The 15,104-nt window shown below is 49.1% G+C and overlaps 1 pseudogene; it reads right to left on the reverse strand.

Moving 5' to 3' along the window:
* Positions 1-4,520: 4,520 nt before the first annotated feature.
* Positions 4,521-4,937, reverse strand: LOC102906001 (small ribosomal subunit protein eS26 pseudogene; annotated as a pseudogene).
* Positions 4,938-15,104: the final 10,167 nt, after the last annotated feature.

Consider the following 15,104-nt stretch of genomic DNA (forward strand, 5'->3'; position numbering starts at 1 on the left):
CCGAGAGACAAAGTGACAGGGGCCAGCTCTGGAGGGCTCGAAAGCTTTGTGCAGAGAGGCACCTGCACACTGCCTGGTGCCACCGCCGCGTCTGCCCTGATGGCTCCTCAGAAGGCCCTTTCCTCTGGAACCAGGCCTCCCGTGGCAAGAACAGGCTCGTTCTCTTTCAGCGGACTGAATTCTAACTGACAAATTGAACAGGTTCCCTAAGGCAAGGGTTCTTGAGCCTTGTCATTCTCACTAAAAAATATGATTTATAATATATTCCTCGTCACCAGACACTCCTTGCCCAGGAATGAACACTTTGCACAGGAACAGGCCGTCGACTCCATGTCTTGACCCTACATACAAACTTTTCCTTAGCAAATGAACAAGGCATGCGGGGTGGGGTATAGCCTGACAGTCAGGTTACTTCCATTCCCTTTTAATGTTTTGAGTCATCGGACACTTGGGCTGTGGATAGAGCTCATTTAGCGCCTGGAGGGAACTCTGGGTTCCATCCCAGCGCTGCAAACACATGGTGTGAAGACGCACTTGAGAGGCGCGCAGAGGTGGGAGGAAGCGTTCAAGGTCATTCTTTACTAGAAAGGGAGTCCACGGCCCACCTGGACTGTGTAAGGCCCTGCCTTAAAAAAAAAAAAAAAAAAAAAAACAAAACAAAATGCTAAAATCTTGAACTTACAATAGGGCAAGAGTGGTTCATGAGTCACTTCGGAGTTTAGTGTTAAGAGACTGAATTGGGGGTGGGGGTATAGCTTGATGAGCATGCATGGTGCAAAGCTCTGGGTTCAGTCCCCAGCACAAGAGAGAAAGTCGGGCAAGAGGGGAGGGAAGTGGGGGGAGGAAGGGGAGGAGGGAGGGGAGGAGGGAGGGACAGAAAAAGGAGCTGCCTTTTTTTTTTTTCTGAGACAGGGTTTCTCTGTGTAGTTTTGGTGCCTGTCCTGGATCTCACTCTGTAGACCGGGCTGGCCTCGAACTCACAGAGATCCACCTGGCTCTGCCTCCCAAGTGCTGGAATTAAAGGCGTGTGCCACCACCGCCCGGCATGGAGCTGCCCTTCTTAACTTTTGTTTTGTTTACAAAAGAAAAACAGTATTTGCTGCTCCTTTAATAATCAATGTGAATGCAGAATGTCAGCTATCCGGGATCAGTCCACACCTCTCAACCAAGCTGCCTCGGAGATCCTTTGTGAAATACACACACACACATACAGAGAGAGAGAGAGAGAGAGAGAGAGAGAGAGAGAGAGAGAGAGAGAGAGCAGGTGGGAAGCAGGCAGAGTGGCCTGACTTCTCTGAGAAGCCCCGGGTTAAAATTGCAAGCTCGTTTTGCTCAAGATAACCAGCCGCCCAAGTGGCAGGAGCGCGTTTGATATCTGCAGCCGATTGCTCAGCAGAAGTCAAGCGGTGGGTTTTTCAACAACGTCTCCATATCATGAAACTTCCTACAAAATCGTCAAGGGGGAAACCTGAGCTGGCCCAAAGCCAGCCCGAGTGTCACTAGGACAAAGCTTTCCTTCCAAGATATAATTAGGGGTGCTAGGCCTTTCATATTTGACTTGACAAGAGTCTTTTTTTCTTCTTCTTCTTTGTTCGCCTACTGCGCAGGGCTTTAGCAAACCTTCAGCGTGTCTTTGTTAAAAGGGGTAGCTGGGGGGAAAAGTTATACAGTAATCCTAATTTTAAAATCAAACCCGTCCAGTGCAAATAATACTGGTTTTGCAGAGCGATGCGTGTCTCTTACTTAATCGTACACCGCCCAAGTTCTTTGTTTGGAAGCACCGAGGGAGGATGGATTGACCCTAAGAACCAAGGATAGCCAGGTAGCTGCTGAGCCAAAACTGGAGTCAGAGTTGCAGGTGGACAGATCTGGTTCCACAAGGTCATATGAACAGATAATGAAGTTCCTCTAGAAGGGAACTGGTTCCTGAGGCAGCTAGAACTAATTCTCCCTGGTGACCTTAACGCTGCTGGTGTTTGGGCGTTGACTCTGAGTGCAATGGACGCCGTCCTCTGCAGTGTCGGCCTGTTGTCACTAGGGGTCAGTAGCAGCCTCCTTCCTCCAGGTATGACAGCCCAAAAGGCCTCCCTCCAGACATTGCCAAGGGTTGTCTGGCCAAAGGGTAAAGTTGTCCTGGGCCAGGAATCCCGCCCTAAAGAACGATGGAGCAGGGACACTTAGCTGTGCTTGTAAGGGAATGAGAAAGCTGTTCTTAGGTGTTGCATGAAAGACAGCCCGAGCAAAAACAAACAGTGTACAACTGAAGAGAAGGCGGCTTTGATTAGGAGCAGGGACACGGTCCCAAAGGACAGCTGGAGCTAGCTTCTAAGTCCCCGCTTTCGTGGTTAGCTCGTACTAGCATCCTTTCTCCAACAGATTGCCTCTTTCCAAGCACTGTAGACAGCAAAATCCGGTGCTGAGAGCGGAGTCTCCGCCGGATGGTGTTTCATCTCAGCTAGGAGCAGAGGAAGGGGTGTGTGTGGTGGTCTGGGGCCGGCAGAGGGTGAAAATCACAGAGAATTCCAGGGCATACCTCTCTCTCTCTCTCTCCATTTCTTTCTTTAAAAAAAAAAAAAAAAAGGTTTTATAATTATTTATTTTTATTATGTGATTTTTGTGTTTTTCTCTTTTTCATTTTTTTATTAAGAAATCTTTCATTCATTCTACATACCAACCACAGATCTTGAGGGACACTAGAGACTTCAACGGGTGTCTCAGACTTTTCCTGGACCCAGAGAGACCTGGCAGCAGAGGACGGCCCACCTGAACCAGACCCACACAAAGCATTTTCCCTGATGGCCACCAGGTGGCACTCTGTGGCCTCCCATAGCTGCTTGCTGTGCCCCAGGCAGTCGCTTTTTTTCAGACTAGGAGTTTGTCTTGCCCTGCCTCCAGCATGTTTTAGAATTCTCCATTTCAGGCAGTCATGCTTCCGTCTGTCCTCCCTGCCTGGTCTTTCCAACATGCTTTTCCCCTTTTGGGGGCCCCTTTCCCTGTCATGTGTTCACTATACAATGATGCCACCCCTATAGTCAAAAAAACAAAAAAAACACCTCGAATTCCTTGGAAAGGACCTACTGTGAGCCCGTGAGAGAGAAGATGAGGCCAGCTGCAGCTCTGGCTCTTGTGGCTTCCTGGTATCCCCAGCACAGGAAGGAGAGTCTCAGACAGGGTACCTGCCAGGCATGTCTGCCCGCCTGCCTTGCTTTGCCCAGCCTTCTAGGTGGTCACCCTGAACCTCTCCAACCTTTGTGTCCCCTGAAGACAGTAGAGTACAGGATGTTTTGTCTGAACGTCATTGAAGGGAACAAAATTAAACAGACAGTGGAGACAAGGAAATATATTCGAAACTATAACAGCGGTAATTATAAAAGGTACAAGTGTCAAATGCCCAAGTGGAGGATAAAGTTAGGCTGGGGTGCAGGAGCTGTCTGGAGAGGCTGGGGGGCAGTGTTGATTTACATTGTGGTGCAGGCTTTGGTGGGGCACAGGGGAAGGACACAGGACACTCTGGTGCAGGGCAAGGCGTGTGCTGTCGCTTGGAGGCAGAGACGAGAGACGCCAGTGCGGAGCAAAGGCCCTTTGGCTCTAGGGGAGTAGCTGGGGATTCCAATCCCCTCCCCATCCCGTCTGTTTCCTCTCACTCCAGCTCATGCACAAACACCTCTCCCTGAAGTCTAGAGTGAGGAGAGGGGGAGGGGCAAGCCATCCATTACTTAACATTGTTTATCCGGGGCGCTCTCTGTGTGGTGTTGGGGATGAGTACAGCGTAAAACCAACAAAAACCAAGTTGGAAAGCACCTGAAGATGAGAGGGGTGGTCATTCTGGGTGGGTGTTCATCCCCGGGGGAGTCTAGACAAGGCCACTGAGTCATGTCACTCTCCCGAGGGGGCAGAGGACAGAGGTGACCATGCAGTCGGCCGGGGGAACCTGTGGTGGTGGTAATAGCTAACATACAAAGCACTGGCCACATGGCAGACACTTTCTGTGACTGTCCCTCACCATCTGTTGACTGTCCACCTGCGCCTCTTAGAGGCAGACAGAGCCTGTCAGGGTTACAGGACATGCCTGGGTCCCAGGATTGGGCAGGGCCCCCAGCAAAGATGTTCAGTGGTGGAGCTCTTCTCAGCCATGTGGATGGGCTGAGTGGCAGGAATGAAGCGGCCTCTGAAGGAGAGTTTGCTCCCAGCCTGAAGGTTCCATGTTGGCCTGCTATGTGTTTTAAGAAGACAAACAGACACTGTGGTGCTTATCTGTAATCCCAGAGGCAGGGGACCCTAAGTTCCTGGCTGCTTGGGCTGCATAATGAGAATCTGTCTCAAAAAGAAGAAAGAGGAGGAAGAGGGAGAGGAAGAAGGAAGGGGAGGAGGAGGAAGGAGGGGGGAAGGAGGCAGGGGGAGGAAATCACATTGGTTAGTGTGGAAACCACAGGGAAAGAGGAGGAGATAGTAAGTGCTAACTTACCCAAGAGTAAACGTCCTCATCCATGGAGCATTTTTTTTTTTTTTAGGCACATTCAAAAAGTGTAAGTCCCATTTTATTTTTCCAAGGTGTTTTTTCTTCTGTCTTTATGAAGCCTTCTCTTTACATGGGCTTTGGTGGAGGTCGTGGTGCAGCACCAGCAGGTCTAAATCGTGGTGGGGGTGTCCGGTCCTTGCCGGCTTCATGGGATCGATTCCTGACTACCTTGCTACGAATAAATAGCATAGCTCACGCAGTAATGCAGTTTGACATAAAGCTTGAGAAGCACATAGGCATCGAAGACACTAGCTTCGGATATGTCCTTGACAGCGACTGCCTCGATGATGTTCTGAATGACGAACTTCTTAATGGCCTTGTCTTTGGGCGCACACTGGGCGCAGTTTGTGCAGCGGATCGGCTGCACGTGGCCGCGGCCCTTTTTGGCCCGACCGTTGTTTCTTCTTTTTTTGGTCATCTTGGAGCCAAGATCCGAAAGAGCCCATGGAGCATTTTAAGAAGCATATGCATTCTTCCAACAGCCCTTGTAGCAAGCAAAGCAAATGTCAGCAACTCATTTTATATGGGAGAAACTGAGTCCCGGGAACAACTCTCTGGCCCCAGCTCAGAGCCTCCCCCACGACCTGTTCCACTGTGGGGAAGGCTCCTCGGGGATGTATCTGACCAGAGCAGTGCCATCGGGGGTGCTCCGTTTTGCCTTCTGAGGTGTCAGTCCCAAAGTCAACTACAGCCTGAAAATATTAAATGGAGAATTCCAGAAATAAACAATTACTGAGTTTTAAATTGCACGGCATTTCATGCAGCATGATGAGGTGTTATCACTCAGCTCTGTGCAGCCTGACAAGTAAATCATCCTGGTATGCAGTGTATCCATGCTATGTGTGCTACCCTCTCCTTAGTTGCTCAGGGTGCTGCTCTGTGGTCCTATCAGCTAGCTCCCTCCTTATCACAACACCTATGTTTAAGGACCCCTTCACCTGTGGCCCAGCACCGGATTTCCATGCCTAAGTCACCTGTCACTCTTTCTCATCATGTAGACCTTGTGTCATCTCACAGCATAGTAACAAGGTGGGTATGGTATGGTAAGACAATTTGAGAGAGACCATATTTACATAATTTTATTCTAGTAAATTTTTGCAACTTGTTCTATTTTTTTGTTTTGTTTTGTTGAGACAGGGTCTTGCTATGTAGTTTCGGTTAGTGTGGAACTCACTGTGTAGATACATTGGCCTCAAACTGTGGCGATCTTCTTGCCTCTGTATCGTTGGTGCTGGGATTACAGGCATGTGCCGTCATACTTAGTTTTCTGATTTTTTTTTTTTAATTTTTGGTAATTTCTTACCTATTAACTTATAACAAGCTTCATCAAATATACATCTATTAGAAAATGTCATGTGGAGGGGGTCCTTGGTACTGACCTCGGCTTCAAGGACATGCTAGAGCAGCATGGCATACCCCTGGCAGATAAGGAAGACAGCAGCATCTGCTATGGACCAGGCACAGCAATGGCTATTTTGTTTGTTTTGTTTCTGAGACAGGGGTTTTTCTATGCAACAGTCCTGGCTGTCCTGGAACTCACTCTGTAGAGCAACGGCTAACTTCAACCAGTATTCCTAATTCGCCGCTAGGGACTGTTTCCTTTGCTTAATTGATGCTGAGAGATGTGACTTGCCCAAGTTCCCACACCACCTACCTCCCCAACCCCCAAAGAGTAGCAGAGCCAGGCTGGCGACTGCGAAAATGCGTTTCTGTTCGCTCTTGCTCTCGGGGCTTCTGCCAGCCTGTTTTTGTGACCTGCTGTCTGTCAATTGTTTCTCTCCCTTCTCTGGGTAGGCATGTGAGGTCAGTTCCTGGAGGCAGACGTTCCTTTTGAATGCTTAGGAACAGCTCAGACATAGGCTGGAGCCGGCTCGGTGGTGAGCGTTTACCCACTGTGTGTAAGCACCGGGCGTGGGCGGGAAGAAGAAGGAAAACGATGCTACGGACAAAATAATTCACCAGGATTCATGATTGACAGGATGGTGGGAACAAGGCCAGCAGAGAAGGGAAGGAAATGAGTGACATAAAAATTGGAGATTGGGAAGGTGATGATAGGGGAGGCTAGGAAGGGACGGGTCCAGTAAAGAAAATAAGTTGTGTTTGAGAAAGGCCCTGCGGTGAGAAGCATGGTTCACATGTCAGAAAGACAGCAGGACATCAAAGGACAGAGGGAGGGTAAGAGGTGCGGGCAGAAAAGCCATCTGTGAGTCACCCAGACACCCTAAGGCCTGCGGAGGGGGCTGTGCACCCTTCCCACACCACCCCCCTGCCCGACCTTCACCTCCACTGCACTGCGGCTGCCCACTGGCCAGCCCTGTCATCACCAGACATTTCCAACCTCTCTCCGCGATCCCACTCCCTGACCACAGCTTCCGAGCCTGCCAGGCCTCTCACGCCTCCAGCTGGCCAGTCCCTTGACCTCATCCTGATCCCGGCTCCTCACATTTTCCCATGGCACTGCCTCCCTGCACCCGGTCTCCCCACCTCCCGGCCTCGCCACCACAGCATCGTGTGAGCCTGCTCTTGCCAGCACCTCCAACCACTTGGCCCTTGGGCTTCCTGCTTTGCTCATCGGGCTGAGCCCGGGATTTCACAGCACCTGTCTCCTCCACCCTCTGCCAGCCTCCACGCATCCATGGGGAGAAAGCCTCCACACATGACACCCAGAGGCAGCTGCTCGCTCCACCCCGTCAGTGGCCCCCTCTCCCAGAACCTTTTCCAAGCCCGCAACCTCTCCTCTCAAGTGCTCTGGCTTCTAGCTTACAAAGAAGGAATCCTGCATGTGCAGGTACAGATCTCCCCGACTGTGTTTCTGCCTAGGAGTACACATTCTATGTACACACACCAAGAGGTATCCCACCATCCTGGACCACCCCTCCTCCATTCTTATTTTGCAGATGAAATTTCTGAGGTTGAGGTTCTGTGAGATGGCGGGGGGAGGGGGGGCGGCGGGTGATGAAGACACCTGCCCGAGACCCACAGATCACTGTGGGGTTTTGGTTGGTTGGTTTGATTTTTGGCTTTTCAAGACAGGGTTTCTCTGGGTAGCCTTGACTGTCCTGGAACTTGCTCTGTAGACCAGGCTAGCCTTGAACTCAGAGATCTGCCTGCCTCTGCCTCCTGAGTGCTGGGATTAAAGGTGTGTGCCACCACTGCCTGGTGACCACTGCGTTTTAAGCGTACTCTTGACCTTCAGAGACAAGCACAGGCACCATGTTGGATGTCATGACTGTCAGGGGGTATTAGTTACTTTCTCATTGATATGACAGAATCCCTGGGAAAAGGTAGGTTAAGGGAGGAAGGGTTTGGTTTTTGGCTCACAGTTTGAGGGGATACAGTGCACCATGGTGGGCAAGGCAGGGACAGCAGGAGGGTGGAGCTGCTTCTCACATCCAAAGTCAGAAACCTGAGAGAAATGAATGCTGGTGCTCATCTGACCTTTTTAATTCAGTCTAGGGTCCCAGACAATAGGGCGTTGCTGGCCACATTCAGGGTAGGTCTCCCTTTCTCAGCTGAACCTTTCTGGAAGCCAGGCAGTGGTGGCAAACGCCTTTAATCCCAGCCCTTGGAAGGCAGAGGCAGGGGGATCTCTGTGAATTCCAGGCCAGCATTGTCTACAAACTGAGTTTCAGGACAGCCAAGACTGTTAAAACAGAGAAACCCTGTCTCGAGGGGGGGAAAAATTCTCACAGAAATACCCAGTGGTGTTGTTTCCATGGTGTCTTAGTAATTAGGGTTACTATTGCTGTGGTGAAACACTGGGACCAAAAGCAACTTGGGGAGCAATAGGTTTATTTGGCTTAGGCTTCCACATCACTGTTCATCATTGCAGGAAGTCAGGGCAGGAACTCAAGCAGGGCAGCAGGATCCCCAGAGGCAGGAGTGCTGCTTACTGGCTGGCATGCTTCTTCCGGCTTGCTCAGTCGGCTTTCTTCTAGAACCCAGGACCACCATTGTAGCACCTCCCATAATGGACCAGGCCCTCCCCTACTAATCACTAATTAAGAAAATGGCCCACAGGCTTGTCTGCTCACAGACCTTCTGGAGGCATTTTCTCAATGGAGGCTCCTCTCCGATGACTACGGATTGTGTCCAGTTGACACAAAACCAGCCAGCGTACATGGTGGTTCTAAACGTAGTCAAGCTGACAGCAGAGACTAACCTTGCTCGGCAAGAGTGCCAGGTCTTAGCTGCTCAGCCTCTATCCAGCCCCACATCTTTGTCTGGGTACCTATTTTTGTTTTGTTTAGCTTCCCTCGGCATCTTCCTCCCCCTGTCCGATCTCAGACCTCGTGCATGGTCATCGAATGGGAAAAGTGTCTACCATCTTGAAGCGCACACTTTAGAGAGACTGATGATAAATAAGTGAATGGCCACTTACTTAGCTGCAGGTGGTGTGAGTGCCATCGAAGGGGTGCAAAGTCCAGCGACTGAGAATTCAGAGCAGAGTGGCTCCGGTGATGTGGTCAGCAGAGACCTCAGTAGGAAGAGTGTACCTGTCTCCCACCTGTCCCATAGGAGACATTTCCCCCTATTCAAGGGCTATGCGTTTGCCCATGGTCTAGTAGCCATTGTTAGCAAATGATGAGCAAGGGTCTCAGGGTTGGGTGATGAGTTCAAGGGACAGAGTTACTGAGGTGAGGGGTGGGTGTGAAGAGAGGCAGCCAAGCCTGGCATGGTAGCCTTGGATGGGTGGGTGCCTGGGCTCCTTGCAAGAAGATGGTCCTGTCCTGTGCGCAAAGAAAATCGGCTAGTTAAGTTCTACTCAGAGGTCACTGAACATCCTGCCTTGGGGTAGGTTCCCTAGGGGCTGGCAGATGGGTGCCGAGTGTTTATGACGAGCAGTTCTATCTAGATCACTGTGGAGAGTGAGGAAACAGAGATGAACTGAGAGAGAGCACTGAATCCTCCTCAGGGGTCGAAGGACAGCTGTAGTTTGGGGTCAGCTGTGCCGTGGGGCCCAGGCAGGACTCAGTCCCTGCCACATGGCCACTGAATTTGTGAGATTACTTCCAGTTCCAGCATGGCTGATGACAAAGGCCAGTGGCTAAAGTTGTCTGTTGTCTTCCTGTGTTGAACACCCTCTGATGGTACTATGTGAGATTTTTCTCTTTTCGAATGATTTGTTTTATGTTTAAGTATGCATGTTTGTGTCTGTGCATGTGAATGCAGGTGCCCATGGAGTCCAGAAGGTGGCACTGTTTCCCTGGAAGTGGAGTCAAAGGCATTTGTGAGCCGCCACTGTGGGGGTGCTGGGAACCGAACCCCAGTCCTTGGCAAGAGCAGCAATTGTTCTTAACTGCTCAGTAGCTCCTGGTGGCCCAATCTTTTTCTTGGTACCCATTCCTTTATCTTCATTCACATCTTCCTGCCCCATCAGATCTCAGGCCCCCAGTGTGTCCCATTTCTGCCTTCTACCTGGGCCATTTACCACTGCTCCTGAGTCCATCTCTTGGGCTGCCTCTCTTTCCACAGATGTGGGCAGGAGCACTCAATTGCTACTCCTCTCCGAAGAGTGCCACTCACTGCATGGTTGTTCAGAGCTGCTCCAAAGTGAGGCTTCAACACAGCACATTCTACTCCTGACTTGCACTCACCTACCCAGTGTGCTGGGCGGAATGACGTCACTCAAGGGTTCCTCGTCCTAGACCCGGGCATCTGTGAACGTCAGATTTCATGGGGGAGGTGGAGGATCAAGGGTCTCACCAGCTGGTCCTGAGATGGGAGCTGGCCTTGAATCACCCCAGTGGGCATGGAATTTGTCCCAGGGTCTTCCTAAGTAACAGTGGGAGGCAGGAGAGTGTTCAAGTCAGAAAAGGAGGAGTAACCATGGAAACAGAAAAACAGAAGGATGGCAATATGAGAAGGCAAATCTTCAGCCCTGCCTTTCTGGCTCTGGAGATAGAAGGGGCCAGGAGCCAAGGAATGTGAGTGGGCTCTAAGCTGGAAAAAGCAAAAGAAATACACTCTTCCATAGAGACCCCAGAAGGAAGCAGCCTGTAAACACTTGGATTTTAGCTCAGTGAGACTCATTTCAATCTTCTAAATGCCACAAGAGTAAGATACCATTTTGGTATTTATATGATGTGTTATGTGTATGGGTATTTTGTCTGCATGGATATCTGTACACCATGTATGCCTGATATCCCCCGGGGTCAGAAGAGGGTGTCAGGTCTCTGGGACTAGAGTTACAGATGATTGGGAGCCACCATGTGGGTGCTGGGAATTGAATTCCAGTTGTCTGGAAGAACAGCCAGTGCTCTTAACTGCTAACCCATCTTTCCAGATCCAAGACACATAATTTGAAACAGCCCTGTTTGAATTAATTCATTTCCTACAACAGCTATCGTAGAATAATGTTCCAAATGATCCTGTGACCCCTCTCTGCCCTTTGTCTTCTGGTCATAAGGGATTCCTACCTGTGTGGTCATAGGTCACAAGAACTTAGGGACAGGCGAGCAACAAGATGGTGGATGATGCGAGTTTGGGCCATTGACTTGTGCTATGTGTTTTTTGCTCTGAGAGCTTCCTGGCACTCCATCCCAGGGGAAGTTCTTTCATCCTATGATGAACACTGTTGCATGATAATGGATCTGATGGACACACAGCCACTTGAGGGCATGGTCCAGGGCTCTGTCTGTCTTTACAAGGGCCAGTAACAAGCCAGGAGATTCTGTTTTCTCTAAAAGTTTGATGACTCTCGTTCTCTCTCTCTCTCTCTCTCTCTCTCTCTCTCTCTCTCTCTCTCTCTCTCTCTCTCTCTCTCTTTCTGTTTATTTTGAGACAGGCTCTTACTATGCAGCCTTGCCTGGCCTAAAACGCACAGAGATCTGCTTGCCTCTACCTCTCAAACACTGGGATTAAAAGTGTGTGTCACCACACTTGACAAGTTTGATGACTTTTAAACTGGACATGATGGCTCACTTAGAAGGAGAAGGCAGGAAGTTTAGTAGTTCAGGACCACCCTGGGCTACATGAGATTGTGTAAAGAAATAAAAAACACAAACACATTTGTGATCTTTTTGTTTTTGTTGTTGTTTATTTTTATAGACTTCATCTTTTTGTTTAGTTTCTGTTTCTGCTCCCAACTCTAGGCAAATACAAATCTATTTTTTTTTTTTTACCCTTATAGTTTTTCCTTTTCTAGAGATTTCATAGAAATAGTCTTTGGTGTGATTTTGTTCCTTACCACAATGTTTTTGAGGTCCATCCCCAGTGTATGTATTCTCACTGTAGTAGAAGTCTGACATCTGGCCAGGCCATGGTGGCACACGCCTTTAATCCCAGCACTCGGGAGGCAGAGCCAGGCGGATCTTTGTGAGTTCGAGGCCAGCCTGGGCTACAGAGAGAGTTCCAGGAAAGTCGCAAAACTACACAGAGAAACCCTGTCTCGAAAAACAAAAAACAAAACAAACAAGAAGGAGAAGGGGAAGAAGGGGAAGGGGAAGAAGGGGAAGGGGAAGGGGAAGAAGGGGAAGAAGGGGAAGGGGAAGAAGGGGAAGGGGAAGGGGAAGAAGGGGAAGGGGAAGGGGAAGAAGGGGAAGGGGAAGGGGAAGAAGGGGAAGGGGAAGAAGAAGAAGAAGAAGAAGAAGAAGAAGAAGAAGAAGAAGAAGAAGAAGAAGAAGAAGAAGAAGAAGAAGAAGAAGAAGAAGTCGTCTGATATCTGGTTCTGTGTGAGCTCCAGGGATGCTCCGAGTTGCTGCTTCTTCCAGATATTATTGTCTGGCCTAGAGGGTAATCAGCATGTGCACAGTTCAATATTCAGCCTAAAACTCACACAGCTTCTTGCTGGCCTCTGGAATCTCCCAGCAGCTTAGCTCTTCCCTTTGGAGTTTCCTGCCCTGGGGGTTTGCCATCTGTGACCCTGGCTCTTTGACTAACCCAGTTTGGCTTGCTGTCCTTGGTAACAGCTTTCTTTCTATGAACTGGGAAGTGAGTCTAGACAGAAAGGCCAGATGAGTGTCAATCTGCTTCTCATATCTCTGTTTACCTGGGGATCCCAGGCTTGGGGTGCCGTTAGTCAATGTCTGGAAGCTGTTCACAGCAAGAATGCAGATCTATTCGTTACACATCAGGGTCAGCTACACTTTTGTTGTTGGTTTTTTTCCCCCCACTATCTATTATTTATACAAAATCAGATCCTTCTTTTTAAAGTGCACAGTTTGGTAAATTTTCAAGACAAAATGCACATTTGCTAACAACTGTCACAATCATGGCAGAATAGTTCCTAGATCCTAAAACACTCCCCTTCCTGTTGTTTTGGGACATAGTTTTGCTATGTAGTGCGGGCTGGCTTTGAACCCACAGTGCCCTCCCAAACCAGCCTCCCAAGTGCTGGATTACAGATGGTACCTCCACTCCTGGCTTTGACCTTCACATCTTACACTCTCTCTCCAGTTTCATCCTTACTCTATACTTTCACCAGGACTTCATACAAAGGACTGAATTGTGTTGGAATTTTTACCAAATCCAACAGTGAATCTAGACAGTGAATCTGCACAGTACACAGTCCCTCCTCTTTGAGGCATTTTGTGCAGCAAAATGGACTTTAAAATTTGCTGACTTTGCTACCTCACTATCTTGTTTCTTTTTACTGCTGAGTACTTGAGTACTATCCTACTGTATGGACATACCGCGATTTGTCTGATCATCCGTCACTTGGCCCTTTTCTGTGATGCTAAGGTTTGCACCCCCATAGGTCCCCCCTCTACTGCTACCTCCTCCCCCTCCTGGGATTGTCTTCCCTCCTCTCTATTTCCTTTTGCGTGGGCCTGTTGGTGGTTATTTATACTTTACAGCACATGGGAGATCTCAGGGCAATGTTTTGGTTCCTAGTATTTCTGCCTTAAATGCAGCCTACTTGAATTGTCACTCCCTTAAAAAAGAAACTCTGTGTTTCCTGTGGCTTATCAGGTTGTCTCTGTCATCCTCTGCAGTTTCACTCTGATGTGTCTATAAATGTATTTCATTTGGCTTCACCCGTTCTGCTCGGCCCTCACTGAAGCTGCGGTTTAGAGCTAAGTATTGCTTCTAGACCTGGCTCTTATTTCTCTTTATAGGGTCTTTCTTCCATTCTGTTAATCACACCTGGCACGTTCGTATTGTGATATTTCCCCCATCTCTCTGTTCCAGAATTTCTCTTTCTTTTTAAAGACTTTAATTTAATTGTATTAGTTTATATGTGTTTTGCCTGCATGTATGTCTGTGCACCATGTGTGTGCAGTGCCACTAGAGGCCAGAAGAGGGCGTCAGTTCTTCTGGGGTTGGGGTTACAGATGGTTGTAAATTGCCTTGTGGGTGCTGGAGTGGAATCAGAATCCCTTGGAAGAACAGCCTGTGCTCTTACCTGCTGAGCCATCTCTCCACCCCCTCTATTCCTTTTTTTTTTTTAAAGATATGTTTATTCAGTTTTTATTTATGTGTATGTTCCTAGAGTAAATTAGTTGGTTGATGGACCCAAAGAAACTATTCAGCAAGAAGAAACAGAACTATTAAAAATGGAGAGGAGCTAAATTAAGAGTCTATTACAGCCAGGTGGTGGTGGTGCATGCCTTTAAAAATCCCAGCACTCGGGAGGCAGAACCAGGCAGATCTCCGTGAGTTTGAGGCCAGCCTGGGCTACAGAGTGAGTTCCAGGACAGGCACCAAAAATTACACAGATAAACCCTGTCTCAAAACCCGCCCTCCCCCCAAAAAAAGAGTGTATTACACATACTTGGTGGAGTAGAGAATTGCTTTGGAGCCAGCCTTTGAAAGAGCACTGAGCATTGCTTGGTGGCTTGCTTGCCTAGCTGAGCTTGGCTTTCCTACACAGCCCCATCACCTGCCCACCATAGGCCGAGCCCTCTAGCCCAAACCAACAATCAAGACGATGCTCCTTAGGTGTGTGCATAGGCCCAATGATCTAGGCAATTTCTCAATCAAGGCTTTTCTCTCCGATGACTCTAGGCTGTATCGAGTTAACAAAGCTGATTAGGACAGAAAGAGCTGGAAGACAGGTATCTGGTGGCTAGGGCATTTCCCAATGACACACAGGTCTCATGTAGAAGCTGATACACCATGAAGACTTCTAGTGAGAGGACAGAGGAGGAACTAAAGATGTCACAATTTGCTTTGTCAACCTGGCACACCCGGGAAGAGAGAACCTCAGTTGAAGAATTGCTTCCGTCAGATTGGCCTGTGGGTTTGTCTGTGGGGCATTTTCCTGACTGTCGATTGATGTAGGAGGGCCCAGGCCCCTGTGGGCGGTATCATTCCTAGGCCTCTGGGCCTAGGTCGTATAAGAAAGCAGACTGAACAAGCCAGGGAAAGCAAGCCAGTAAGCAGCACCCCCCATGTGGTCTCTGCCTCAGCTCCTGACTCCAGGATTCTTCCTTGACTTCTTTCCATAGTGGACTGTCAGGTGTCAGATAGTCTTCCCTTCTTTTCAGTGCTGGCTTTCTCTCTCCCTCCCTCCCTAAAACATGTGCATTTGGCCCAAGATTGTGGGCCTTAAACTTCATCCACTTTTGTCTCTGACTTTCCTCCCTCCCTCCCTGTCTTCCTTCCTCCCTTCCCTTCCTCCTTTCCTCCTTTCCTCCCCTTT

Source organism: Peromyscus maniculatus, chromosome 20 (assembly GCF_049852395.1).
Source record: "Peromyscus maniculatus bairdii isolate BWxNUB_F1_BW_parent chromosome 20, HU_Pman_BW_mat_3.1, whole genome shotgun sequence".
In the NCBI taxonomy this organism is placed as follows: Eukaryota; Metazoa; Chordata; class Mammalia; order Rodentia; family Cricetidae; genus Peromyscus; species Peromyscus maniculatus.